Source organism: Triticum urartu, chromosome 5 (assembly GCF_003073215.2).
Source record: "Triticum urartu cultivar G1812 chromosome 5, Tu2.1, whole genome shotgun sequence".
NCBI classification, from domain to species: Eukaryota; Viridiplantae; Streptophyta; class Magnoliopsida; order Poales; family Poaceae; genus Triticum; species Triticum urartu.
This window is the reverse complement of record NC_053026.1, coordinates 100,644,343-100,671,609: the sequence shown is the minus strand read 5'-3', so window position 1 is coordinate 100,671,609 and position 27,267 is coordinate 100,644,343.

The following is a 27,267-nucleotide window of genomic DNA, read 5'->3' as shown; positions in this document are numbered from 1 at the left end:
GGACATAGGGTTTTACCTCCATCAAGAGGGCCCAAACTTGGGTAAACATCGTGTCCCCTGCCTCCTATTACCTTTGATCCTTAGACGCACAGTACGGGACCCCCTACGCGAGATCTGCCGGTTTTGACACCGACATTGGTGCTTTCATTGAGAGTTCCTCTATGTTGTTGATAGAAGGATTGATGGCTCACCTCGTCATCAACGACGAAATCACCTCTGGAAAAGCCCTAGCTCCTGGGCGGATCCTCTAGATCGGCAATTTCGCCATAGGCGCCCGCCCAGCCATCAAGCCCAAGGTGGTCCCTCGGATTGCCAAAAATCATCTCCGCATTAACCCCGAAAGTGTCGATAAGATGGATCCGACAGACATCTTGTCTTTAAATGAACTGCTAGATATATCGCCACCCTACGGGTCGCAACGGATTACGACCTGATTGGGCTTAAACCCGATCAGAGGGAAATCAGGTCTCCACCTGTCACCCACCTGGTGACTGTCGTGGAAGAACAAGTTGAGGATACCGCTCCTACTATGCTGAAAACAAACTATGTTCGGATCTCCGAACCCTATGAGCAGGGCACTCATAATCGTGAAGAGATCCTCTGTCCTTCGAACATAGAATCAAGTGCCGAGTCTAAGAATCCCAAGGACACTCCGGATCCTGGGCCAATGACCTCCGAAATTTCACAAAATCCGGATTCCACAGTGGGTCAGGGTTCGGATTTAAACCCACTAATACGTCTCCATCGTATCTACTTTTCCAAACACTTTTGCCCTTGTTTTGGACCCTAACTTGCATGATTTGAATGGAACTAACCCGGACTGATGCTGTTTTCAGCAGAATTGGCATGGTGTTATTTTTGTGCAGAAATAAAAGTTCTCGGAATGACCTGAAAATCAACGGAGAATTATTTTGGAATATATAAAAATACTGGAAGAAGAATCCACGTCAGGGGGGCCTCCACCTTTCCACGAGGGTGGGGGACGCGCCTGCCCCCTAGGCGCGGCCCCTGCCTCGTGGGCCCCCTGGAGCTCCACCGACCTCAACTCCAACTACATATATTCATGTTTGGGGAGAAAAAAAGAAGAAGGATTCATCACGTTTTACGATACGGAGCCGCCGCCAAGCCCTAAACTCTCTTGGGAGGGCTGATCTGGAGTCCGTTCGGGGCTCCGGAGAGGGGAATCCATCGCCATCGTCATCATCAACCATCCTCCATCACCAATTTCATGATGCTCACCGCCGTGCGTGAGTAATTCCATCGTAGGCTTGTTGGACGGTGATGGGTTGGATGAGATTTATCATGTAATCGAGTTAGTTTTGTTAGGGTTTGATCCCTAGTATCCACTATGTTCTGAGATTGATGTTGCTATGACTTTGCTATGCTTAATACTTGTCACTAGGGCCCGAGTGCCATGATTTCAGATCTGAACCTATTATGTTTTCATGAATATATGTGAGTTCTTGATCCTATCTTGCAAGTCTATAGTCACCTACTATGTGTTATGATCCGGCAACCCCGAAGTGACAATAATCGGGACCACTCCCGGTGATGACCGTAGTTTGAGGAGTTCATGTATTCACTATGTGTTAATGCTTTGGTCTGGTACTCTATTAAAAGGAGGCCTTAATATCCCTTAGTTTCCAATAGGACCCCGCTGCCACGGTAGGGTAGGACAAAAGATGCCATGCAAGTTATTTTCCATAAGCACGTATGACTATATTCGGAATACATGCCTACATTACAGTGATGAATTGGAGCTAGTTCTGTGTCACCCTATGTTATGACTGTTACATGATGAACCACATCCGGCATAATTCTCTATCACCGATCCAATGCCTACGAGCTTTCCATATATTGTTCTTCGCTTATTTACTTTGCCGTTGCTATTGTTATCATCACTATAAAACACCAAAAATATTACTTTTGCTATCGTTACCTTTTGCCACCGTTACCACTACTATCATATTACTTTGCTACTAAATACCTTCATGCAGATATTAAGTTATCCAGGTGTGGTTCAATTGACAACTCAGCTGCTAATACTTGAGAATATTCTTTGGCTCCCCTTGTGTCGTATCAATAAATTTGGGTTGAATACTCTACCCTCGAAAACTGTTGCGATCCCCTATACTTGTGGGTTATCAAGACTATTTTCTGGCGCCGTTGCCGGGGAGCATAGCTCTATTCTTTGAGTCACTTGGGAATTATATCTGCTGGTCACTATGAAGAACTTGAAAGGCGCGAAAACAAAAATTTATCCCTCAACTACGAGGGGAGGTAAGGAACTGCCACTTGATTCACCTTCTGTTTTGAGTAAGCTTGTGACACCTAAACCTAATTCTGCTATTAATTCTGATATGTCGCATATTATTGATGATGCCACTTCTGCTATGCATGATACTTATGATGAAACTACTTCTATGCTTGATACTACTGTGCCACTTGGTGAATTTCTTGATGAACAACTTGAGAAAGTGAAATTATTGAAACTGATAATATTGATGAAAGTGATGATGAAAGCTCTCCTAATAAATATGAATTTCCTGTTGTGCCTGAGGGCTATGTTATGGATGAAGAAACTAAAAGAGACTTTCTTGCATGCAATGATAGAAGTGATCTTAAGAAATTATTAGCTAAGCTTAAAAAAAACTCTGAATGCTAGAATGAAATATGATCCTACTTATGCTACTTCACCTATCTTCGTTACTGATAAGGATTATGAATTCTCTATTGATCCTCTCTATTGATCCTGATATAATTAGTTTGGTTGAATCTGATCCTTTTTATGGCTATGAATCTGAAACTGTTGTGGCACATCTTACTAAATTAAATGATATAGCCACCCTGTTCACTAATGATGAGAGAACTCGCTACTTTTATATCCTTAAAATATTGCAGTTCTCATTAAAGGGTGATGCTAAGATATGGTTTAATTCTCTTGATCATGGTTTTGTGCGTAGTCCCCAGGATATGATTTATTACTTCTCTACTAAATATTTCCCTGCTCATAAGAAACAAGCTGCCTTAAGGGATATATATATATAATTTTGTGCAAATTGAAGAAGAGAGTCTCCCACAAGCTTGGGGGAGGCTTCTCCAATTACTTAATGCTTTGCCTGATCATCCTCTTAAGAAAAATGAAATACTTGATATCTTTTATAATGGACTAACCGATGCTTCCAGAGACCACCTGGATAGTTGTGCTGGTTCTGTTTTCAGGGAAAGAACACCTGATGAAGCTGAAATTCTATTGAATAATATGTTTTTTTGACTGGGAACTGTAGGGGAACCCCCCACAACATTTTAGTTTTATTAAAAGCAGAAGATACAATGTACAAAGATTACAAGGGGTAATCAGAACAAAAAGGAAAGAGAACTAATCTACTGATACATCAAAAGAACCTCAAGGGGGTAAGAATGAAATCCATTTGAGCAGGTCCTCCTTGTATCTAGCCTTGACTCTGTGCTGCATGAGTGTAATATCATGGATGAATGCACTTCTCCATTTATTAAAACTTTGTCTCTCATGCTTGAACACTTTTGCATTCCTTATTATCCAAATGTTCCACCAAGCAACAAAAACAACTTTAGTAAAAAAAGGCTGAGCAAAATCCTGCTTAGCTTGCATAACAATGGCAGACATGTCATCCCCTGGTGACCATGTAATTTGCAGATAGCTCCATATTCTGACACTGAAGTTACATTCAAAGAACATGTGATTTCTGGTTTCCCTAGTTCTCAAGGGACAAAGAAGGCAGTTAACCCCATCATCAAGATGCCAATGTCTTCTTTCGACCATATCCTTAGTATTAAGCCTGTCCATGATTAACATCCAGGCAAACACTTTGATTTTCATTGTGCAGGAGGATTTCCAAATCCAAAGAAGAAGTGGATTGAAGGACATGTTAGAATGCATGAATGAGTAGAATAGCTTGGGCTTGAATGCATTACATGTCCCCTGCCAGAACCAAGTGTCCTTCTGCTCCACTTCTCTAGTACAGGAAGCCATAAGATCTTGTACAGTCAAGAACTCCTGATATGCCTGAGCAGATAGAGGCAGATGGAACATATTAATCATATCCTGCGACTGGAAGACCTCATATACTGTGACCCATGGATCTTTCACATAAGAAAAGAGCCTAGAGAACCTTGATTGCAAAGGTGCAACTGAATCCCCAATCTTCCACTTATCAGACCAAAACAGAGCAGAGTTCCCAGATTTACTTGAATCCAAGTAGTGTTTCTGTAGTGATCCAACAACTTGCAGATATCCTTCCACCAAAAGGAACCACAAATGTCAGTCCCCTGAGGAACAGAAGAGTGATAGTAGGTGTCCCAAATAAGAGAAACCCATGGTAGGTCAACTCTATTTAAAAATTTGTGCAAATGTTTTAGCAACAGAGCCATGTTTTGAACACCCAAATTCAAAATCCCCAACCCTCCTTTATTTTTAGGCCTACAAATGAGGTCCCAAGCTGCCAAGGATGGTGAAGGCTCATCCCTGTGTTTTCTCCATAGACACTGCCTATGAATTCTCTCCAATTGCTTTAAAATTCCTGCAGGGGCCAGCAAACTACCAAGATAAAAGATGGGCAAGGAGGACATAGCAGAATTGAGGAATTGCAGCCTTTCCCCTTGATTCAGAAATGAAGAACTGGCTGTCATCCTCCTTTCCATACAGTCAACAAGTGGCATAAAATCCACCATTTTAGGCCTGGTAGTACCAACAGGCAGGCCCAGATAAGTGAAGGGCATTTTACCCGCTTGACACCCAAAAGCAGCAGCCAAACAAATGATAGAGTCCTCATCAAAATTAATGGGCACCATAGAAGACTTGTGATAATTAACCACTAAACCAGTTGATGTGGAAAACACCTGTAACATGTCTTTCAGAGACAGAAGCTGAATTTTGTCTGCAGGTAAGATGATTAGGGTATCATCAGCATATTGCACTATTGGATAGTCCTGATCATGGCATGGTATATGCAGCTATAGAATTCCCCTCCTGAACATATCATTAACCACTGACTGCAACAGATCAGCAGCAATAACAAATAGTAAAGGCGAGAGACAATCCCCTTGCCTCACCCCTTTCTTACAAACAAACTGCCTACCAGGCACACCATTTAGTAGAACAGATGATGTCCCAGTGGAGAGCAACTGCTTGACCCAAGAGATCCATTTCTGATTGAAACCTTTGAACTTGAGGATCTGCAGAATTGCTTCATGTTCAATTGAGTCAAAAGCCTTTTCAAAGTCCAGTTTAAGAATTATTATACGCCTCTTGGATTGATGACATTGATGCAAATACTCCAGAGACCAACCAATACAGTCCTGAATAGTCCTGCTCTTAATAAAACCATACTGATTCTTATGGATACATGCCATGATGATCTTCTGGAACCTATTAGCAGCCATTTTAGATAAAAACTTAAGCCCCATCCCTGTCAAAGAAATTGTCCTGTAATCACCAACTTCTTTAGGAGCCAGCTTCTTAGGGATCAAGGTGATGTAAGAGCCATTAATATTCTCTAGATTTGCATTTCCAGAATGAAAAGACTCAGCCAACTCATAGAAGTCCTGACAGATAATGTGCCAACACTTTTTAAAAAAACAATCCATTAAAACCATCAGGTCCAGGGGCTTTATCAATGGGCATATGTTTGACTGTGTCATCCATTTCCTCCTTTGTGAAAGGCTCAGTAAGAAAATCCAACCCATCAATAGGTTTTAGCAAGTTACTGAGGTCAAAACCCATGACTATACCAGAAGAAACTCCCATTCTATTCTTAAAACAATTCCAGATAATTCCCTCCATCTGAGAATGTTGAGAGACCACTGACCCATCAATGTCTTTCAAAGAAGCAATAGAGTTTCTTCTATGTCTCTCAGTGGCCATTGCATGAAAGAATTTTGTGTTCTCTCCTGCCAGTTTAATATACCCGATTGTACACCTTTTTTCCAATAAAGAAACTGAAGATGTAAAAGGTTTTCCACATGCAATTTAATCATTTTCCTGAAGTTGAATTCAGGTCTAAATAAAGGCCTTAGCTCCTCAAGACCATCAAGACATAGTATGACCTCATTGCATTTCGAAATCAAGACTTTCAGCTTAGAAATATTCAGTTGCCACTTTTTCAGAGCACCTCTCAAACACTTACATTTATCAACTATCCTGGCAGTGATGTGAGATTTATTAGAAGGTTTCAGCCATGATTTCTGCACACATTCCATAAACCCCTCAAGCTCCACCCAATAATTTTCAAAACAAAATATTTTAGATTTTGGGATAGAGGTTTTAATTGTGACCACACATGGCACATGATCAAAAGCAGTTCTAGCCATGTGCAAAACTTCAGTCATAGGATATGAAGTGATCCAATCAATAGATGTGAAGAACCAGTCCAACTGCTCTAATAGAGGGTTATCTTGCATATTAGACCATGTGTAAGATCTTCTCTTAAGAGGCTGTTCCAGCAGTCCTAAGTGAGCAATGATTTCATTGAAAATAAAAATATCATTCAGACCCCCCAGGCAAATTCCTGTTATCAAGAGATCTTATGAAATTGAAATCACCCACCAGGAGCCAATTTCCCCCCAAAGGTATTTGCAAATTATACAGCCAACTGACAAAGTTATCCCTAGCTTCCCCTTGACAGGGGCCATATACAGATACTAAGGACCATTTCTCACTATTCTGCTTGGAAATAAACTGAACTAGGACTGCAAATGGCTGTATCTCAATCACAGTGCCCCAGAAAATAGAGGAGTTCCAAACAATCAAAATTCCCCCAGAAGCTCCAATAGAGGGGGAGAAGGCAAAACTATCAAATCTTTTAGGGAAAAAGGATCTAACTGATCTAAAATCAAAAGAGTCACACTTGGTTTCTTGAAAGCAAGCAATAACACAGTTACTCTCATCCAATTTCTGCCTGACAGCTCTTTGCCTTGCATCTGAGTTCAATCCTCTAACATTCCAGCATAACACACTCCAGTTCTTACATGCATTACTCATTAAAACATATATGAGTATAAAGAGAAGTTTTATGGCACTTAATGCCAGCAAATATAAAAGTAGCATAGGTCCAACATAGCACAAATAAACCAGTACAGGGCTCAACAAAAGACCAAAAACCTGACATATGAAGACCAAAAGAAAGCAGCTGCCACCCCCACTAACTAAAAGGCCATTACACATTTGCATCATTGTTAGGAGTAGCAGAGGGATCAGCCATAAGCTTCTCCACAGTAAGAAGATCATATGCTATGCCAAGCTCATTTCCAATCTGCTGCAGCTTGCTGATCGGAGTTGGAGGTGGGAGATCATCAAGTTGTTCATCCTGCAGGTTATCAGACAGAGTTGCAGAGAAAGGCTTGGACTTGGGCTTCCTCCTCTTGGACTGCATGGGCAGCTCCTGGAAAATTGGCTTGAAACCATCCCTCTGCAGAGATCCTCTAGTACACCTCCTAACAGATGTCTCCACAATTGGAGTAGGCGCCAAGGTCTTCCTTGGCCTTCTGCTCTTTCTCTGTTTTGGTGTAGCATCAGACACTGTAGGAGAATCATGGTCAGATAGCATTACCTCTCTGTCAGAGGAGTCTTCAGTAGATGGAAAGAGGGCCCTTGCCACAGGCCTATGCTCCTGTTCAGGTGCCTGATAGGTCAATCTTGGCACATCAAAAGCCAAATCCCAACTCCTCTTGGAAAGCATATTAGACTGAATAGGCAGCATGTCAATAGACTTTGTTTGCTAAAAACTAGCATCAGATTGCAGGAAAGTTTCAAAATTCCTTCTGAAAGCCAACTCTGGAGGCAGTTCAGGCCCAAAGAGCACTTTGGGCACATCAAAGGTGGCAACAAAAGGCTTCTCAACAGAAGCAACTTCAAATTGTTTTGAACAGGAACAGGAGGTCAGTAAACCACTGTGGCCCAATCTTCAGGGTTATAGACAGGCTCCTCCACCACAAGCTGCATCTCCACAACAGGTTTGTCAGCATTGTGCTCAACATCAAAAACCAGAACAAAATTTGGCTGAATGTTTTGCTCAACAGAGCCAGAGAAATCATCAGAAAGATCTAAAACCATGGACTGCTGCTCAGCTTGCACATTCTCTTGAACAATCTCTTCTTCATCTCCCCAAACAGCATTGCCCCAGTTGTTGTCTCCCATGTGTGGCTGCTCCGGAGGGGGAGGTGGGACATCATTCCAGCCCATAGCCGGGTAAGGGGGCAAGACGAAAGGAGGGAGCTCTAGAAAAGGCACACCAGGCAGAGGGTGCGGGTTTCCATTTATAGGCATCCAATCCTCGTCATGGGGCATTTGCTCAGCGAAGTTGGCACCTAGTATGTAAATTGGTGCAGTCCATGACACTCGAGCCCCACCCCACGCAACATAGTCGTTGAAAACCACATCCCGCGGAACAAGCGCATCTTCAGGAAAGGATGCAAACACAAGTGTTCTAACCAAATAAGGATCTTGACTATTCCAATGATGAAATTTGCCAAAGGTATTGACTGCAGCTCTGATATTGTCCGTGTTGCGCAGATCCAAAGGGATACCCAGCATCATAATTAACCCTTGGCGAAAACCCTGAGCTCCATGAAAGCCCTCTCCCTCATCATGCTTCATAAAACAAACAAAACGATCGTTTCCCAAAGGCTGAGGGGGCAGTTGAAGAAGCGAAAAATGCACTGCCGGATCTCTAACTCTGAAAAGACCGACCGCATTAATCCAGGGCTGGACAGAGCGAACCTGAAATCCATGAGCATCCAGCCAGTCTGCCACTTCCTCACGAGTAGCTCCAATCTCATTTGCCTCCGGTATGGGCATCACCTCTGCCAGCATATAATCCTCATGGCGACGCACAATCGGTACGTGCGGCGTGACAAACGTACGCGACCAGCGCGCATCTCCAGCATCAATGATATGATGACCAGTTGGGACATACTGCATTGGGTCAAGAGGGAAGTTAGCCATGGCAGGCGGCGGTGATGGCGGCTCAGGGGGCAGAGGTGGTGTCGCCGGTGGTGAGCCCAGAGGAGTCGAGGGGCCAAGATGGATGGAATTGGGCGAAGAGGACGGTGCAATGAAAGCAGAGGAGTCCAAGTTTGGTAGATATCCTGTTAGAGAGATATTCCCGGCTTCTGTAGCTTGAACCTCGGAAACTGGAATGACAACGGGTTTGGATTTCCAAACTAACCCAAGACGCTGCACAAAACGGGCGCAATCACACCTCCTATGACCGACCTAAGAACAAACCAGGCACTTTAAAGTTGACGTGCACGAAGAAGAAAATAATTGGACACTTCCTGAGCCAGCTCCTGAGCCAACTCCTGAGCCTATTCCTAAACCAACTCCGAAGAAAAGGGGTGTTCTATTTCCCAGTCCTGAAGATATGCAAGAGACAAAGAAATCTATGAAAGAAAAGGGTATTAAAGCTGAAGATGTTAAGAATTTACCTCCTATTGAAGAAATACATGGTCTTAATTTACCGCCTGTTGAAGAAAGATATGGTTTTAATCCGTCACCTATTGAAGAAACACATGGTCTTGGTAACCCGGCACAGGTAGTAAAGGTAAATTCTCTCTATAGATATGATAAAGCTGAAATCCCTCCTACTAAGTTTGCTAGCCAATGTTTGGATGAGTTTGATAACTTTATGGTTAAGCAAGAAGACTTCAATGCTTATTTTGGTAGACAGTTGAAACAGAATGCTTATATGATTGAACACTTGGGTGATTATATGTCTAGAGTTAAAGGTGAACTTAAACTCATTAGTAAACGTGCTTCTATGGTTGCCACTCAAGTAGAACAAGTACTTAAAGCTCAAAATGATTTTCTCAATGAATTGAATAGTAAGAATAATGACTATGCTGTTAGAGTGGCTACTAGAACTAGTAAAATGACTCAGGAACCTTTGTATCCTGAAGGCCACCCTAAGAGAATTGAGCAAGATTCTCAGAAAAATAATATAGATGCACCTAGTCCTTCTAAAAGGAAGAAAAAGAAAAATGATAGGACTTTGCATGCTTCTAGTGAACCTATTGCTGAACCACCTGAGAATCCCAATGATATTTCTATTTCTGATGCTGAAACACAATCTGGTAATGAACATGAAACTAGTGATAATGTTAATGATAATGTGCATGTTGATGCTCAAACTAGCAATGATAATGATGTAGAAGCTGAACCTGCTGTTGATCTTGATAACCCACAATCAAAGAATCAACGTTATGATAAAAGAGACTTTGTTGCTAGGAAGCACGGTAAGGAAAGAGAGCCTTGGGTTCAGAAACCCATGCCTTTTCCTCCTAAGCCATCCAAGAAAAAGGATGATGAGGATTTTGAGCGCTTTGATGAAATGATTAGACCTATCTTTTTGCGTAAGCGATTAACTGATATGCTCAAAATGAATCCTTGTGCTAAGTATATGAAAGAAATTGTCACTAATAAAAGAAAGATACCGGAAGCTGAGATTTCTACCATGCTTGCTAATTATACTTTTAAGGGTGGAATACCTAAGAAACTAGGATATCCAGGAGTACAAACTATACCATGCTCCATTAAAAGAAACTATGTTAGAGCTGCTTTATGTGATCTTGGAGCCGGTGTTAGTGTTATGCCTCCCTCTTTATATCGTAGACTTGACTTGAATAAGTTGACACCTACTGAAATATCCTTGCAAATGGATGATAAATCAACTGCTATACCTGTTCGTATTTGTGAGGATGTGCCTATTGTAGTTGCAAACGTTACTATTTTAATGGACTTTGTTATTCTTGATATTCCCGAGGACGATAGTATGTCTATTATTCTTGGAAGATCTTTTTTGAATACTGCAGGGGCTGTTATTGATTGCAACAAAGGCGATGTCACTTTTCATGTTAATGGTAATGAGCATACGGTACACTTTCCGAGGAAACAACCTCAAGTCCACAGTATCAATTCTATTGGAAAAATTCCATCGATTATTTTTGGAGGTTTTGAATTTCCTCTTCCTACTGTCAAGAAGAAATATGATATTCTTATTATTGGGGATGTGCATGTCCCCCCTGAGGTAACATAGTGTTATTCGAAATTTCTCCGGTTTCATGTTACTCGAAATGAGTTTGTTAACAAGACTTGATCAACCTTGTTAATGGATTCCTTTTGATGAGCATGAGATGGATGAAGTTAGAAAGCACAACCTTTTGTACCCTCCTTTTACTTTCCGTTATTTAGTTAAAATAAAGTAAAAATAGTATTTTCTGTCTGTTTTCTGATTTATCCGTGTAATATACAAATACCCTGAAAATAAAAAGTTCTCTAAGTGCCCTGCCAATTTAATATGATTTTTTATGGAATATTTGAGAATATTTGGCACTAAGAACACAGCAGGGGGAGCTGGCACCTGGCCACGAGGGTCCAGGGCGCGCCCCCTGCCTCATGGGCCCATGGTGACTCCCCTCCACTTATTCATTGACCCACACACTTCTTCTTCCTCCCAAAAAAATCACCAGCCAACTCAAGCACGAGTTCTAGCTCATTTTGCTGCGATTTTCGATCTCCTTGCTCAAAGCACCTCTCACAAAACTGCTTTGGGGGATTGTTCCTTGGTATGTGACTCCTCCATTGGTCCAATTAGTTTTTGTTCTAGTTCTTTATTCATTGCAATTTTGTGCTGCCTATGTTCTTGAGCTTGCATCTCAAATTTATATGGTTCCAAGTAGTTCTAATGCATGATATAGGCTCTAGGCACTTGTAGGAGTAGTTGCTATCAATTTTGTTGAGTTTGGTTTACTTTTATTTGAAGTTACTAAAAATTTCAGAATTTTTTCAGAGGAAAAAGACATGTTTAGGAAAATGTACCAAGGTGGTTCTTCAAGGAAACAAGGACCCGGGCTTGTAATGCATGATGTTGATGATGAGCCACCAAGGGACGCTCCAGTGCGGCCTTGTGAATGGCCTTCAGAGGACTTCATGGATCAAGATGGAATTAAGGAATAATTTAATGCATACTTGCGTAACGCTGATCTTGTGAGCTTCGAGGCAGAAAAGTGCCGCCAGTACCACTATCTCACTAGTTCCTTTGTGAGGAGGTTTGAATTTTCATCTTCGCGCAATTCTCAAACTATCCTGTTTGATCTCTATGAAAATTCTTATACTATGGACTTAGAGGATTTTACCACTGCTTGCAAACTTCCACAATGGAGTAGTGCTAGTGAACCTCGTAAATCTGAATTTAGAGATTTTCTTGCTATTATAACGGTGGGGGAATCTAGAGACATAGCACAAGCTACCATGGGGATCATTCATTTTCCCGCTATACATTATTTCACTCTCTTCATAGGTAGGTGTATAAATTGTAAGGATGAAGCATGTCACATGTGTGTCCCTGACCTCAGTATTCTTAGGAGTGCTGTGTTAGGAGATAAATCTTATAATTTGGGAGCCATTGTTGCACGTAGGTTGCATCATAACAGATTTAATGGAGATTTCTTTGGTGGAATTTATGCAACCCGTATAGCTAATTTTCTTGGTATAACCATACGTGAGGATGATATTGAGTTGCCTCCTGCTTATTTGGATTATGAGGCTATGGTTCATCATCATTTTGTTGAGAGGAATGATTAGTTCCTCCAGTACCGACTAATCCTTGACAGACGACGCACCTATCACGTCGCTCTCCCTGCTTCTACTTTCTTTGACTTTCAGGCAAAAGGGAGATATTTTATAACCAGAGAGGAGGCGGAAGAGTATAAGAGGAGGGCTGAGATAGCTCGCCTCCAAGCTGCAGCCCATGATGCAATGACTGCTGCATCTCAGTACGACCCCAACTACAACTTTGGATATCCGCCAGGCCATCCGTGGCCATAGACCAACTTAGGCCAAAATCCTAAGCTTGGGGGAGTGCGTATTTCTCACCGACATTACATTTATGTTCACACACTCATTCCTAGTTGTCGGTGCTCATACTTTTTCATTGTATCATCCATGCTAGTTTATTTTCTTTTTTTATGCTTTCTTCTTGTGTGTTTAATAAACCTTAAGAAAAACCAAAAAAAATTTAGTTGTAGCTTTTAGCTAGTTTAATTTCCATGCTTGTAGTAGTAATTAAAAAGAAAACTCAAAAAGAGTTCCCTCCCTTCTTTTACTTGTTGGGAGCTTTCCGGTGTAAATAGTTTTATTTCTTTTCTTTTCTTTGGGGGTCGATAGGATAAGACCATGATTAAATTGTTGAAGTGACTCCTATATGCATTATTGTTGATTTAACTAAGAGTCCATATGGCCTTGTCTTCTCCTGTTTATTGAATGCTTGCAGATTCCAGCTTAGTCCAATGCACGTGCACTGTTATTATTATTCACATCATTCGGTCGTGCAAGTGAAAGGCAATTATGATGATATATGATGGACTGATTGAGATGGGAGAAGCGGGTATGAACTCGACCTCTCTTGTTTTTGTAAATATGATTAGTTCATTGTTCCTGATTCAGCCTATTATGAATAAACATGTTTTCAATGACAATTAGAGATTATAGTTGCTTATACCATGCTTAATTAGCTAGGAGCTTATAATGGTTTACCTTGCGTGCCAACATGCTATTAAAATGGTTGTGATGTGGTATGATAGGGTGGTATCCTCTTTTGAACGATTCGAGTGGCTTGACTTGGCACATGTTCACGCATGTAGTTGAAAGAAAATCAACATAGCCTCTACGATATTTAGGTTCATGGTGCATTATATCCTACTCATGCTTGCATTCGGTGTTGATTAACTTTAATGCATGTTCATGGCTGTTGTCGCTCTCTAGTTGGTCGCTTCCCAGTCTTTTGCTGGCCTTCACTTGTACTAAGCGGGAATGATGCTTGTGCATCCAATTCCATAATCCCCAAAGTTATTCCATATGAGTCCACCATACCTACCTATATACTGTATCTACCCGCCGTTCCAAGTAAATTTGTATGTGCCAAACTCTAAACCTTCAAATAAACATTCTATTTTGTATGCACGAATAGCTCATGTATCAACTAGGGCTGTCCGTATCTTCCATGTTAGACGGGTTATTCTCAAGAGGAGTGGACTCCACTCCTCACTCACGAGAAAATGGCTGGTCACCGGGATGCCTAGTCCCATGCTTTATGCAAATCAAATCAAAATAATTGCAAACAAAACTCCCCCGGGACTGTTGTTAGTTGGAGGCACTCGTTGTTTCGAGCAAGCCATGGATTGATGCTTGTTGGTGAGGGGGAGTATAAACTTTACCATTCTGTTTGGGAACTGCCTATAATGTGTGTAGCATGGAAGATATCGCCATCTCTTGGTTGTTATGTTGACAATGAAAGTATACCGCTCAAAATTTTATTCATATCTATTTCAAAACCGAGCTCTGGCACCTCTACAAATCCCTGCTTCCCTCTGCGAAGGGCCTATCTATTTACTTTTATGTTGAGTCATCATCCTCTTATTAAAAAGCACCAGTTGGAGAGCACCGCTGTCATTTGCATTCATTACTGTTAGTTTACATTGAGTATGACTTGACTGGATCTCTTTCACCATGAATTACAATGTCTAGTCAGTCCTTGATCTTTAAATGTGCTCTACATTTATGTTTTCCGGTCTCAGAAAGGGCTAGCGAGATACCATCCTGTTATATCATATCATGATTGTTTTGAGAAAGTGTTGTCATCCGAGATTTATTATTATTGCTCGCTAGTTGATTATGCCATTGATATGAGTAAACATGAGACCTAAGTGTTATTGTGAATGTGGTTAGTTCATAATCTTTGCTGAAAACTTGAATGCCGACTTTACATATTTACGACAACAAGAGCAAACAGAGTTTGTAAAAGTTTTTCTTTATCACTTTCAGTTTGTCAACTGAATTGCTTGAGGACACGCAAAGGTTTAAGCTTGGGGGAGTTGATACGTCTCCATCGTATCTACTTTTCCAAACACTTTTGCCCTTGTTTTGGACCCTAACTTGCATGATTCGAATGGAACTAACCCGGACTGACGCTGTTTTCAGTAGAATTGCCATGGTGTTAGTTTTGTGCAGAAATAAAAGTTCTCGGAATGACTTGAAAATCAACAGAGAATCAATTTGGAATATATAAAAATACTGGAAGAAGATTCCACGGCAGGGGGACCTCCACCTATCCACGAGGATGGGGGGCGCGCCCCCCTGCCTCGTGGGCCCCCTAGAGCTCCACCGACCTCAACTCCAAATCCATATATTCGTGTTCGGGGAGAAAAAAAGAAGAAGGATTCATCGTGTTTTACGGTACGGAGCCGCCGCCAAGCACTAAACTCTCAAGGGAGGGATGATCTAGTGTCCGTTCGGGGCTTCGGAGAGGGGAATCCGTTGCCGTCGTCATCATCAACCATCCTCCATCACCAATTTCATGATGCTCACCGCCGTGCGTGAGTAATTCCATCGTAGGCTTGCTGGACGGTGATGGGTTGGATGAGATTTATGTAACATCCCAAATTTTCAATTTGGAATGTTATACATAGATCATTCATGCATATAATATTTTATTGCATTTCGTTTTGTGATCCTCGAAATCCTAAGCAACTCAAGGACCCTTGGAGAGAGTTGGGGATTTCCCTGTTTTCATATTTGAGTTTTATCAAATATTGAAACGAGGATTTTGGTTTTAATTATTTTTCTCTCCAAAAATATTTCATGTTAAAATACATGAGAGGAGATAATATGACTTCTCCAAAAGAAATGGAATATTGGAGGAAAAAGATTAAAATCAAATATTTGATTTTATCCGGAGTTTATTGCTATTTTATTTGAATTAGAAAAATTGCACGTTTTTTCAAAGTTGCATTTTAGGGCCAAGAAAATGTTCATCTAGTTCTAAATATTTTATTTAGACGGTGAAAATTTGTTTTGGCATTTTTAGAATTTTATTTTATTTTCTAGGATTTTTTTAGTTTCGGCGGAATTATTATTTTTTTTAAAAAAAGTGCGCAGTGGCTAACTGGCCGAAGCCCAGCCGCCGGCCCGCTTCCCCCGCGTCGCCGTCTCCCTCCAGGAGACCGACGCCGCCGCCGCCTCGGACCGGGAGTCCGGCCGGGACTCCTTCCCGCCACCCTTGCCCCCCCTCCAAGCCGCCACCCCCTCTCCTTAAATACCCCAACCCCCCCGCCGCCACCACCACCCAACCCCGCCACCTCGGACCAGGAGTCCGGCCGGGACTCCTCCCCTCCGCCCTTGCCCCTCCTCCAAGCCGCCACCCCCCTCTCCTTAAATACCCCAACCCCACCACCACCACCACCCAACCCTGCCGCCGCAGCCCGCCCACCGCAGCGCTGCCGCCACACTTGCCGCGCCTCACCGCCACCGCTGCAGCGCCGCCGCCGCCGCAGCCCCGCCTCGCCGGAGGTAACGCACCTTGCCGCCGCCGGTTTTTTTTGCAAAAAAAACCGATCCGTTTTTTTAGAAACCCTAGTTAGTTTTTTAGATCGGTTCACTGGTTTTTTTCTCGGTTTAGTTACTTTGCGGACGTTCGTCCGTACGTTCGTTTTGGCGAACTGAGTTTACTCATTAGTAACAAACAACGAACGCTCGTTCATTAGCCTGTTTGTCAGTTTTCTTTTTTCGGATTTTTCCGCGATTATTTTCGATCGCGATTTCTGATCCGATTTTCTTTTAGTTTATCTTTTCGCTCGTTTGTCGGAATCAGGCGATTCAAGCGCCTAGATCTTCGTCTCGAAACCACTTTCCGTTTAACCAACTTGAACGAGCTTTTGCTATTGTAAAATTTGACCTTAGTCCTGATTAGTAAACGGATCTTGTTTCTTTCGCTATTTGAGCTTCATTGCTCCGTTTGAGTTGATTCTTTTCGCAAACCGGAGTTCTTAAGTTGAACTTTCTGGTTAGATCTTCTTATTTGAGATTTACCCGTGTTTCTTTGCTTGATTGCTTATGTATGCTTTTGTTTGTTTGCGATAGAACACCCGGAGTGCGAAGTGTGCTACTACGAATCCCTAGGTTTTGCGGATCATCATCAAGGCAAGTAACACTTTGATCATACCCCTTTATCACCTAGTTTTTATGCATTAGTTCCAATCCTCAAACATTGCATGGTTAGGATGTGATTAATATGTGGGTTGGGAAGTAGTTGATGAGGTAGAACCTATTTCCCTGTTATATTCAAACCCTTGGGAGTTACTTCTACGTATTTCTTATATTGCTATGCTATGCTCGTAGACGTGGTTTGGGTGAGTGAAATCCATGACATATGTGAGATTGTTAATTAATGGTTTAACTTAAGGTGGCAACTTGAATACACATCTGGGTGGATTGTTTGTTGGGCACCTGGGGAATCCATTGTTGTCCTAGGATATCCCGAAGTACCCGTATGATAATCCTATGGTCCACCACCCAGGCTCAAAGGGAACTGGGATATTTTCATGCTAGAAACTTCCGTGTGCAGCCACAAGCTATTATGGGCTCTAGCATAGTTGAGTAAGTTGTGTGAAGCTTCCGAAGAGGTGGATCAACACGTAGTGGGATGTAGGTTTGGTATGGTCTGCCCGGAGTAGGAGTTAATGCTTCTGAAAACTATGTCTCGGTCATCCGTTTCTCAAACACCCTGTAGTGCGAGAAATCCAACGAAGGAGATCGGGTCTTGTGGGGAAAAGTGCGCAAACCTCTGTAGACTGTTTAAACTAATCATGGTTAGGCGTGTCCCCGGTTATGGACATTTTGAGTATCTAGTACTTGGAGTATCCTAAGTATCTCATCACTCTAAACTAATATTGTTGGGTTGTTAATTACTTTAATTGGGATTGAGTTGGAGGAACCTTCTAAATGATGTTTCAACTACCATGATAGTTAAATAAAATCTATTCCTTTGTTGTAGGGAAAAATTGGCTTTTCGCAAAAACTATAACCATAGAGCTTTCCACCAGCCAAATATGCATGTAGTGATAGCATTATCCTGTTCTTGCTCTACTGTGTTATCTTGCCAGCATATTCCATGTGCTGACCCTCTTTCGGGCTACAACGTATTATGTTGCAGACTTTTCAGACGAGGAGTAAGGTTCGTTAGGTCGTTGCCGTGAAGCTCAGCTATGCCGTTGGAGTTGATGGACTCAGTTTATCTTCCAAGCCTTCCACTGTTATCGTATTAGATGGCCTTAAGCCATATTTATTGTAATAAGTTCTCTTTTGAGACATTCGATGTAATAAGTGTGTGATTGCTACTCTGTTATAAATCCTCGAGTACTGTGTGTGTCAGCATTACCGATCCAGGGATGACACTGAAGCACAGAGACTTGACCGTTTGAGGTCGGGTCGCTACAAGATGGTATCACAGCACATGCTGAGTGTAGGACACGATCACTAAGCTTAAACCATAGGTCACTCTTCTCTTCTCATTTCTGACGCCTCTCCATTTTCTACTCTTTAGGATGGCGGACGCAAGGAACAAGTTTGCACAACCGGATGAAGAAGCACGTTTTGGATGCCACTTGAAGGAAGTCGCTAGGTACGTGAACATTGGAATACCAAGCTTCACCGGGACGTACAACGCCACTTCACCAGAAGAGGAGCGCTGGATGATTCAAGTTCAAGTTCCAGGAAGGATATTCACGCCAGTCACTAAGCCCATAGAGTTTTCCTTCGATGCACCAACCTGGAGTCTAGGAAAGAGTATGGAAGCTCACATCACCATGGGACGCATTGGAGAAGTTTACCATAAGGAGCTTAAGGATACTATCTACCAGATTTGTGGGTGTCGAGATGAGCAATGGGAGATGATCAGCACCAGGAAGGATAGATCAATTGCAGCTTTCATCCAGGAGTTAAACCAACACATTCGTCGCTAGGAGAACCAGATGTGCGCATGCATGATAGATCTAAAGAAGGCGATGACAAGGATCACAGAACTGGAGGAAGAACTTAAGGCTACTCATGAAGATTATGAGGAGGAAATCGTCATACTAGTGGAGAAGAATGATGATCTGGAAAGGAAGTTAGGAGTATTTTTGGGAGACCCTGCACCAGGAGGAGAAGACGAAGAACCCAAGGAGATTCGCCCAGAGGACTACATTATCATCGACGACACCTACTTAGACCCCGACAATAGCGATGATGACTATGAAGACGAAGCTGGAGCAAACATCATGGAGTCTTCAACCGAAGAATATTTTTAGTAGACCACCACAACAGTAGTAGAATTCCACCATGTAAATAGTATAGTCCGAGCACTTTTGTAACGATAGTTAGATCGATTGTATGCCCTTGCTTGATTGATTGAGTGAAATGAATGTGTTTGTCTCATGTGCATATGGGTAGTGTTTTCTCATTATACCCCATTCTATTCTAATCTCTCCCCCCTAAACCCATCATATGCCTCCGAGACGTGACCCCGGATTCACTTTCCCACCGGGGCTCACTTAGTTGATCCAGCAACAGAATACCCTGATGCAGTTCTTAGTTCAGAACCAAGGCAACAACAATAAAAACAAAAACAACCCACCTCCACCGCCACCAGTTGATAAATTAGCCCGCTTTCTAAGGTTGCAACCGCCAGTGTTTTCCAGTAGCACCGAGCCCATAGTAGCAGATGATTGGCTCCGCAAAATTGGAAGGGAGTTACTGCAGGATGTACCGATGCTGAGAAGGTGCATTTTGCTGCACATCAGTTGGATGGACCAGCAACCTCATGGTGGGAGAATTACACTGTCACCTACCCTATAGCCACTGTTACATGGGATCAGTTTCGGCAAGCTTTCCGTATAGCCCATGTCTCAACTTGAGCTATGAGTATGAAGAAGCGTGAGTTTCGCAACTTATGCCAGGGGAACCATACTGTGGCTCAGTACGCGGATGAGTTTAGCAAGTTATCTCGCTATGCCCCTGATGATGTGGCCACAGATGCTGCAAAGTAGGAGAAGTTTATGGAAGGGCTAAATGATGAGATGAGCATGCAGTTGATGGTGGAAACATTCAACAACTACCAGGAGTTGGTAGATAAGGCTCTTATGATTGAAGGGAAGCAGCAGCAGATTGAGAGCCGTAAGAGGAAGTATGGACAAGGAAGGTACAATTCAGGAGCTCAGCAAAAGCCTCGCCTAACCCCGAACTCGGGAGGACTTGTTCATAACCATGGAGGCCACACCCACAATGGAGGAAGTAACCATAATCATACATGCCCAAGGAATGGGAATGGAGCAAGCAACAATCAGAACCGTTCCAATCCAGCCACACCCGCCAAGAGAGACCTAAGCCACGTTACTTGTTTCAAGTGCGGGAAGACTGGACACTATGCCATGGAGTGCCCGAAAGCGAAGAATGGAAACGGCAATGGGAGCGCTGGAAATAAGCCCAATCCATTCAACAAAGGACAAGTGAACCACGTCAATGTGGAGGAGGTTGCAGAGCAGCCAGACGGGGTTATTGGTAAGTTTTTGGTTAAGTCTTTTACCGCCCTTGTTCTTTTTGATACTGGTGCATCGCATTCATACATATCAAGGGTATTCATGGATAAGTTTAAACTACCGACCCAAACACTTAGGACCCATCTGTTAGTAAGTTCACCTGGAGTAGAGTATATGGCTAGTCGATGGTGCGACCAGATATCCCTAACCATAGGTAGCCATGTTTTTCCATCTGACCTAATAATCTTGGAGTCACAAGGACTGGATGTGATATTAGGCATGGACTGGATGTCAAAGTATGGAGGAAGCATTGACTGTGTTAGTAAGTCAATTTGTCTCACCACCCCTGAGGGAAAAAGGATCAAGTATGTATCTAGGCATGCGCCAAGAAGTAGCCAAGTGAATACCCTCACGGGAGTTGTTCAGGAGGAAGTCCCTGTAGTGAAGGATTATCCGGATGTTTTTCGAGAAGAGTTATCAGGCATGCCACTGGATCGAGACATTGAGTTTTTGATAGAGCTATTGCCATGCACCGGGCCTATATCGAAGAGACCATACCGGATGCCCGCAGATGATCTGGAGGAGATTAAGAAACAGATCAAGGAGTTATTGGAGAAAGGATACATTAGACAGAGATCATCACCATGGGGAGCCCCAGTGCTTTTGGTTGAGAAGAAGGATAAGTCTCTAAGAATGGTTGTCGATTATCGTGCGTTAAATGAGGTGACTATCAAGAACAAGTACCCACTGCCGATGATCAATGATTTGTTCGACCAGCTACAAGGAGCTAAGGTGTTTTCAAAGATCGACCTGCGATCTGGATATCACCAGCTGAAGATACGAGAGAAGGACATACCAAAGACAACATTCACCACACGGTACGGGTTGTATGAATATACGGTCATGTCGTTTGGACTGACTAACGCCCCTGTCTACTTCATGAGCATGATGAACAAAGTATTCATGGAATATTTGGATAAGTTTGTTGTGGTGTTCATTGATGATATAATGGTATACTCGAAGAATGAAGAGGAGCACGAAGAGCATTTGCGCATAGTTCTCGAGAAACTCAGGGAACATCAGTTGTATGCCAAGTTCAGCAAATGCGAGTTTTGGTTGAAGGAAGTCGGATTCCTTGGACATGTTATATCAGGAGAAGGTTTAGCAGTAGACCCTACCAAGGTTCAGTCAGTCACTGAATGGTTGGCACCAACTTCAGTTAGCGAGATCCGCAGTTTTCTTGGACTCGCAGGATACTATCGGAGATTCATTGAATTTTTTTCCAAAATTGCGAAGCCAATGATGGAGTTATTGAAGAAAGATACCAAATTTAAATGGACAGAAGAATGTGAAGCAAGTTTTCAGGAGTTAAATAAATGTTTGACTACAGCCCCAGTGCTGATTCTGCCGGATATACGTAAGGAGTTCCAAGTGTATTGCGATGCCTCTCGCCTAGGACTTGGAAGTGTGCTTATGCAGGACGGAAGAGTTGTTTCGTATGCCTCACGACAACTAAAACCGCATGAGTTGAATTATGCCAGACATTATTTGGATTTGGCTACTGTAGTGCATGCGTTGAAGACCTGGAGGCATTACCTTATTGGAAATCATTGTGATGTGTACACGGATCATAAGATTTTGAAGTACATTTTCACACAGAAAGAGCTGAACCTTAGGCAGAGGAGATGGTTGGAGCTTATAAAGGATTATGACATGAAGCTTCACTATCATTCAGGCAAGGCCAATATCGTAGCCAACGCTTTGATCCGGAAGAGTTACGCCAATACCCTAGTGAGAACTGGATTGCCGAAGGAGTGAGCAGAGGATCTCAGGGAACTTCGATTGGAGATTGTTCCTAGAGGATTTGTTGCAACAATGGAAGTTCAGTCGACATTGTTAGGAAAGATTCGAGAAGCTCAGAAGGAGGACAACGAGATTGCTGAGATAAAGGGGAGAATGAGTGAAGGAAAGGCCAAAGGTTTTCGTGAGGATGAGCACGACACCTTATGGTTTGAGGACCGTGTTTATGTGCCCAATAACATAGAGATTAGGAATTTAATACTTCAGGAGGCTCATGACTCACCATACTCGATACACCCCGGAAATACCAAGATGTATTTGGATTTGAAGGAATGTTTCTGGTGGACTGGTATGAAGAAAGATATTGCCGAGTATGTAGCCGTACGTGATGTATGTCAGAGAGTGAAGGCTGAGCATCAAAAGCCAGCAGGATTGTTACAGCGTATGCCGATACCCGAATGGAAGTGGGATAAACTTGGCATGGATTTTATCACCGGATTACCCAGGACCAAATCAGGATACGATTCTATATGGGTAGTGGTCGATCACTTGACCAAAGTAGCTCACTTTATCCCAGTGAAAACCACCTATACAAGTGCGAAGTTGGCCAAGGTATACATGACCAGGATCGTATGTCTGCATGGAGTTCCGAGGACAATTGTATCAGATAGAGGAACATAGTTGACTTCAAAGTCACCAGACTTCGGGAACGAGATTGGAGTTCAGTACAACATTCCACCCGGAGATAGATGGACAGACCGAGAGAGTCAACCAGATTCTGGAGGATATGTTGAGAGCCTGTGCACTAGATTATGGATCTAGTTGGGATGACAATTTTCCCTATGCGGAGTTCTCATACAACAACAGCTACCAAGCCAGTTTGAAGATGGCACCATTCGAAGCCCTGTACAAACGAAGATGTAGAACACCGTTAATGTGGGATGAAGTTGGAGACCGACAGTTGTTTGGACCAGATTTGCTCAAGGAGTCTGAAGAAAAGGTTAAGTTGATCCGAGATAGATTAAAGGTAGCTCAGTCCAGACAGAAGAGTTATGCAGATTCAAAACGCAAGGAAATAACCTATGAAATTGGAGATAGAGCATATCTGCGAGTATCACCCTTGCGAGGAGTGAAATGTTTTGGAGTTAAGGGAAAGTTAGCCCCGAGATTTGTAGGACCGTATCGAATTTTGGAACGTATGGGCGAAGTTGCCTACAAGTTGGAGTTACCTGAAGGACTATCAGGAGTTCATGATGTATTTCATGTTTCACAGCTGAAGAAGTGTCACGCTGAGATGGCTGATATACCGTTAAGAGATACAGTACCCTTGGATGCAATTCAGTTGGACAGTGATTTGACCTATGAGGAGAAGCCAGTCAGGATTCTCGAATTTGCCAGCCGATTCACCCGCAGCAAGGTTATCATGTTTTGCAAAGTTCAGTGGAGCCACCATACCGAGGATGAAGCCACCTAGGAATGAGAGGATGATCTTCGCAAAGACCAGCCACACCTATTTTCTAGCCAACCCGAATCTCAAGGGAGAGATTCATCTTAAGGGGGGTAGGTTTGTAACATCCCAAATTTTCAATTTCAAATGTTATACATAGATCATTCATGCATATCATATTTTATTGCATTTCATTTTGCGATCCTTGAAATCCTAAGCAACTCAAGGACCCTCAGAGAGAGTTGGGGATTTCCCAGTTTTCAAATTTGAGTTTTATCAAATATTGAAACGAGGATTTTGGTTTTAATTATTTTTCTCTCTGAAAATATATTATATTAAAATACATGAGAGGAGATAATATGACTTCTCCAAAATAAATGAAATATTGGAGGAAAAAGATTAAAATCAAATATTTGATTTTATCCAGAGTTTATTGCTATTTTATTTGAATTAGAAAAATTGCACGTTTTTTCAAAGTTGCATTTTAGGGCCAAGAAAATGTTCATCTTGTTCTAAATATTTTATTTAGACGGTGAAAATTTGTTTTGGCATTTTTAGAATTTTATTTTATTTTCTACGATTTTTTTAGTTTCGGCGGAATTTTTTTTAAGTGCGCAGTGCCTAACTAGGCCAAAGCCCAGCCGCCGGCCCGCTTCCCCCGCGCCGTCGTCTCCCTCCAGGAGACTGACGCTGCCGCCGCCTCGGACCGGGAGTCCGACCGGGACTCCTCCCTGCCGCCCTTGCCCCTCCTCCAAGCCTCCTCCCCCCTCTCCTTAAATACCCGAACCCCGCCACCACCACCACCCAACCCCGCCGCCGTAGCCCACCCACCACAGCGCCACCGCCGTAGTTGTCGCACCTCACCACCGCCGCTGCAGCGCCGACGCCGCCGCCCGCCGCCGTGCCGTGCCGCCTCCTCCCCGCCGCCGCAGCCCCGCCTCGCCGGAGCCTCGCCGGAGGTAACGCGCCATTGCCGCCGCCGGTTTTTTAAAAAAAACCGATCCGGTTTTTTAGAAACCCTAGTTCATTTTTTAGATCGGTTCATCGGTTTTTTCTCTCTCGGTTTAGTTACTTTGCGGAAGTTCGTCCGTGCGTTCGTTTTAACGAACGGAGTTTACTCATTAGTCACAGACAACAAACGCTCGTTCGTTAGCCTATTCGTGAGTTTTCTTTTTTCGGATTTTTCCGCGATTATTTTCGATCGTGATTTCTGATCCGATTTTCGTTTTAGTTTATCTTTTCGCTCGTTTGTCAAAATCAGGCGATTCAAGCACCTAGATCTTCGTCTCGAATCCCTCTTTCCGTTTAACCAACTTGAACGAGCTTTTTCTACTATAAAATTTGACCTTAGTCCAGATTAGTAAACGAATCTTGTTTCTTTCGCTATTTGAGCTTCATTGCTCCGTTTGAGTTGATTCTTTTCGCAAACCGGAGTTCTTAAGTTGAACTTTCTGGTTGGATCTTCTTATTTGAGATTTACCCGTGTTTCTTTGCTTGATTGCTTATTTAAGCTTTTGTTTGTTTTCCATAGAAGCCCAGAGTGCGAAGCGTGCTACTACGAATCCCTAGGTTTTGCGGATCATCAGCAAGGCAAGTAACACTTTGATCATACACCTTTATCACCCAATTTTTATGCATTAGTTCCAATCCTCAAACATTGCATGGTTAGGATGTGATTAATATGTGGGTTGGGAAGTAGTTGATGAGGTAGAACCTATTGCCCTGTTATATTCAAACCCTTGGGAGTTACTTCTACGTATTTCTTATATTGCTATGCTATGGTCGTAGACGTGGTTTGGGTGAGTGAAATCCATGACAGATGTGAGATTGTTAATTAATGGTTTAATTTAAGGTGGCAACTTGAATACACATCTAGGTGGATTGTTTGTTGGGCACCTGGAGAATCCAGTGTTGTCCTAGGATATCCCGGAGTACCCGTGTGATAATCCTATGGTCCGCCACCCAGGCTCAAAGGGAACTGAGATATTTTCATGCTAGAAACTTCCGTGTGCAGCCACAAGCTATTATGGGCTCTAGCATAGTTGAGTAAGTTGTGTGAAGCTTTCGAAGAGCTGGATCAGCAGGTAGTGGGATGTTGGTTTGGTATGGTCTGCCCGGAGTAAGGAGTTAATGCTTCTGAAAGACTGTGTCTCGGTCATCCTTTCTCAAACCCTGTAGTGTGAGAAATCCAACGGAGGAGATTGGGTCTTGTAGGGAAAAGTGCGCAAACCTCTGCAGACTGTATAAACTAATGATGGTTAGCCGTGTCCCCGGTTATGGACATTTTGAGTATCTAATACTTGGAGTATCCTAAGTATCTCATCACTCTAAACTAATATTGTTGGGTTGTTAATTACTTTAATTGGGATTAAGTTGGAGGAACCTTCTCAATGATGTTTCAACTACCATGATAGTTAAATAAAATCTATTCCTTTGTTGTAGGGAAAAATTGGCTTTTCGCAAAAACTATAACCATAGAGCTTTCCACCAGCCAAATATGCATGTAGTGATAGCATTATCCTGTTCTTGCTCTACTGTGTTATCTTGCCAGCATATTCCATGTGCTGACCCATTTTCGGGCTGCAACGTATTATGCTGCAGACTTTTCAGATGAGGAGTAAGGTTCGTTAGGTCGTTGCCGTGCAGCTCAGCTGTGCCGTTGGAGTTGATGGACTCAGTTTATCTTCCAAGCCTTCCGCTGTTATCGTACTAGATGGCCTTAAGCCATATTTATTGTAATAAGTTCTCTTTTGAGACATTCGATGTAATAAGTGTGTGATTGCTACTCTGTTATAAATCCTTGAGTACTATGTGTGTCAGCATTACCGATCCACGGATGACACTGAAGCACAGAGACTTGACCGTTTGAGGTCAGGTCGCTACAATTTATCATGTAATCGAGTTAGTTTTGTTAGGGTTTGATCCCTAGTATCCACTATGTTCTGAGATTGATGTTGCTATGACTTTGCTATGCTTAATGCTTGTCACTAGGGCCCGAGTGCCATGATTTCAGATCTGAACCTATTATGTTTTCATGAATATATGTGAGTTCTTGATCCTATCTTGCAAGTCTATAGTCACCTACTATGTGTTATGATCTGACAACCCCGAAGTGACAATAATCAGAACAACTCCCGGTACTGACCGTAGTTTGAGGAGTTCATGTATTCACTATGTGTTAATGCTTTGGTCTGGTACTCTATTAAAAGGAGGCCTTAATATCCCTTAGTTTCCAATAGGACCCCGCTGCCACGGGAGCGTGGGACAAAAGATGTCATGCAAGTTCTTTTCCATAAGCACGTATGACTATATTCGGAATACATGCCTACATTACATTGATGAATTGGAGCTAGTTCTGTGTCACCTATGTTATGACTGTTACATGATGAACCACATCCGGCATAATTCTCTATCACCGATCCAATGCCTACGAGCTTTCCATATATTGTTCTTCTCTTATTTACTTTTCCATTGCTATTGTTATGATGACTATAAAACACCAAAAATATTACTTTTGCTACCGTTACCACTACTATCATATTACTTTGCTACTAAATACCTTGCTGCAGATATTAAGTTATCCAGGTGTGGTTGAATTGACAACTCAACTGCTAATACTTGAGAATATTCTTTGGCTC